This window comes from Sminthopsis crassicaudata, chromosome 3 (genome assembly GCF_048593235.1).
Source record: "Sminthopsis crassicaudata isolate SCR6 chromosome 3, ASM4859323v1, whole genome shotgun sequence".
Classification (NCBI taxonomy): Eukaryota; Metazoa; Chordata; class Mammalia; order Dasyuromorphia; family Dasyuridae; genus Sminthopsis; species Sminthopsis crassicaudata.
The window spans coordinates 381,157,150-381,160,955 of record NC_133619.1 but is presented as its reverse complement, the minus strand read 5'-3'; the positions used below and the strand labels follow the sequence as shown (position 1 = coordinate 381,160,955).

The window sequence follows — 3,806 nt, the reverse complement described above, 5'->3', positions numbered from 1 at the left end:
TGGGGTTCCTATTTGTGCAGATCTCAACCAGAAATTTTTTTTTTCAGATATTATCTCATTCTTTTTGCTGATGAGGATGAGATGCGGACTCTGGAGACAAAGGAAGTTTCTGAATCTTCAAAGAAACAAAGTATCTTAAGATTGGAAGAAACATTCAGAGATTTCACTCCTAAAAGTCACCATAAATGTTTTTCAAAAGAATTATTTTTTTCTTTTAATAATCTGGGGGTTTATTCCATTAGTGAATAAATGGAATATTTAATTCCCTTTATAATACATGTTAGTTGGGATTTATTTGCCCTTTTTAGGCTTTGATCTTTCTTAGGTAAAAATCCAACTCTTTTCTCTCAAGCATGTAGCCACCTAGCTGACCAGACTGACCTGGCATTGATAAGATAGAGGCAAGGAGCTTACCTCTAGAGCAAACAAATATTTTGGTGTTCTTCTTCCACTCCTCTTATTCACTCTGCATCTTCTTGGGCTGCTTTTTATTTATAGTTTCTTCCTCCCCTGGGGTCAGCTTTGCTTCCTTCTTCCAGCGCAATGGCAGGATGTAATGGGACTCTTACCATTATAGGTACAAGGTGCTATTGATGATCCTGATACAATTCTTCACCATTCATTGTCCAGACCAGCTCATTTGTTGGATGCTTTGTAGACTACATCAACAATCCTTATTTTTGGGCTACAGCCCATCTCCATCTTTAGCATCCTGTAACTTTTTCTTGCCTTCACAGACTCACACATTGTGGATGTGGGTGAAGGCTGATCTTGATATTGCTAGGTGGACAGCACAATTCATATTTGTGCTTCTTGTGATAGGACTTGTGCTGGCCCCCAGTCTTGTGGCACTTGTGCCAGTTGTCCTGGAAGATCCTCATGGTCTGCACGAGCTGCAAAGAGATAAAGAAATTCAGAGTATAAAATTATTGCTAGAGAAAAATTCTGCACAAAAAACCAAAGCTATTCTACTCCAGTGGAGACCTGCTTGTTTTTTCCCTGATTACTCTAAGTACTAATTTCTGTCATGTTCTTGTTAACTGGTTAGTAATGTCTTTTTAACTGCAGCACTCTTATTGTGTGCTTATAGCTCTCCTAAGCTAGTATTAGCTAATGCACATTAAATTCAGACAAGATAAAGATGACTGGTCTTGTGTTTTTAAAAGGTACTTGTTAGGCAAACTTTTTCTGGAATTTTAGGATAGAATTTGGTAGTTAAACCATGAGGAAAAACAAAAACAAAATAAAACAAAATCTAAAGTAAATTAAATTAAACCAAAGTAAACTAAATGAATGGAGTTTTGTTCTTTCTATTTTTCTAAATCAATCAAAAGCATTTTGAAATATTGTTTTCCCCAATTCATCTTCAGCGGTCCTCAAACTTTTTAAATAGGGGGCCAGTTCACTGTCCCTAAGACTGTTGGAGGGCTGCACTATAGTAAAAACAAAAACTCACACTCTGTCTCCGCCCCTCAGCCCATTTGCCATAATCTGGTGGCCCACATAAATATCCTTAGCAGGCTGCATAAATGTCCTCAGCAGGCCTCATCTAGCCTGCAGGCTGTAGTTTGAGAACCCCCTGATCTATATGATAAAATACAAACTCAGACCCTTATTAAGTCCCTTCACTGACTTTAGAATACCTTTACAATTAAATTAAACTCTATTTACCGTTAAGCACTATACATTTTTGACATGCTTATTAACTAACTGACAAAATGGAACACCAAGTGGTCTTTCTCCTGGTGATTTTCATTCCAAACATATATTACGCATACATCATTGCCTCTTCATATTCTTCTCTTCCTTCAAGGAAGAGTTCAGAAACTGAAATTTTATCTCAGATAAATGCTAGTTATTTGACTTAATCTCTTTTAGGCTCAGTTTCCCCATTTGTGAAATGGGAATTTTAAAAAGTACCCATCTTTCAGAGTAGTTGTGGGAATGGATCAAATGAGATAACATGTAGTGTTTAAAAAACTATATAAATACTAGTTATTATTATTCTGTGTATAGCCTAATTAATATGATTATGAGTTATGCTCATTGCCTTGTGGATCAGAAACTAGGATAATGGGTAACTTCTTTCTTATCCTAATTTTTAAACTTTTGCTACTCAGACTTCTCTCACTATTTCTTCTGAGCCAAATTCTTATCTTTTTGATTTAACTGAGCAAAGAGGATGACAGATAGCCCTCTTATACTTAGAAGAAATATACAGAGGGGCTGTCTTCTGATTCTTTCCAGCTTTCTGATTTCTGGTCCTCTTCACACTTTTATTTAGGATGTAAATCTGCTTTTCAGCAGCAACAGTTTTGATTAGGTTGTGGAAGTTACTTGGTGAAATTCCAGCCAAACTTTCAAGGTCTACAGTGAATTTATATTTTATTTAGTTTCACAACTATCTTTAGCTCTACTGAAAAAGAAGGAGTTGTATACCTTCTGATTGGGGCCCTCCCATTCTTTAGACCCAACACTTCTGAACCTCCTAAAGGACCTTCAGTTTGGGTTGAGTTGAAATTTCTCTATTTCCAATGAACAAGGAATAGGCATATAAGTCCTTTGAATTATTGTCTCCCTAAATCAACAATGTAAGAAAATAATGTTGATTTTAGTATCATCTTTCTGCTCACAGTTTCTAGATTTATACTTGGGTGCCCTTAATCCATGGATATCTCTAGTAATGTTTTAAATGGCATGACTGTCACTACTAGTTGGATATGCTAGAATTTTTTGACGTTGAATATAGATGACATTCTGTTCTAGCTCATAGTTCCTAGTACCCAAATGTCTAATCTAATTTTTTGGGTCAAATTCTTAACTCCCCTAAAAGCACATTTAAATGAAGTAAAATCAAAACCTTCTGAAATATCTACCTATGGTCTTAATCATTGATGGCAAAGAATGTAGTCTCTGGGTATTTGGGGTTTATATTATGTATTTAAAAAGCATAAAACAGAAGGCTCAACCATCTGTAGGATGTAAGTCTCTGTCTGTCTGTCTCTCCCTATCCATCTATTTTCCCATCATTTTATTAGGTTTTATATTTCTTTGTTTAGGTTATACTTTCCCTACTTACACAATCTCAGGCTTTTTGTTGTTATATTCAGAGCTCAGGTTCACCACATTCATTAATTATTGCATTTAATCTAAGAATGGACTATTCAGGAACCCCAAGATTCTTTCCTCTCTGTTTTCAGGATCATCGGATTTCAAGTTGAAACACACAAACAAATCTGAAAGGCAAATCTAAACATGTCAACTTTCCAAAACCTAGAAGTGACTGATATTTTTAGTTATTTATTTCTTGGGGGGCAAAATTCAAGGTGTGAAAGAATTCGTGACTTTTTACCTTTGGTTATGAACTTTTCATGTGACCTTAAAGACTTCTTGAAGGCAAGCACCTATTTTAGTTTTCTTTCTATTTCTTTAATCTCCTGACTCAGTACTCTGAACATATTATAGCAAGCACTTAATATATTCTTTTTTTTTGGAGGGGAGTAGATGATGGATAAAAAGCTTGCAGGATTAGTGTTGTACAGAAGAAAGAGAACTGGCTTTGGAATCAGAAGATATGGGCTAAGGTCCAGCTTTAATACTTACTTGATGTTGTTAAGAAGAAAACACTTTGTAAAACTTAAAGCTTTCAATAAATTTGATTTATTATTGCTAGTATCATTACTGCCTATGATATTATTTCTATTGGTTCCCTGGCTTCCCTTATCTCCTGAGTACATTTAAAATTATGATTTGCTTTCTTCATTCACACAGCTTATGGTTCTTTTTTCTTTCCTTTTTCATATAAT

General features: G+C 35.2%; 1 pseudogene; it reads right to left on the bottom strand.

Moving 5' to 3' along the window:
* Positions 1-280: 280 nt before the first annotated feature.
* On the bottom strand, positions 281-881 carry LOC141562166 (small ribosomal subunit protein eS8 pseudogene; annotated as a pseudogene).
* Positions 882-3,806: the final 2,925 nt, after the last annotated feature.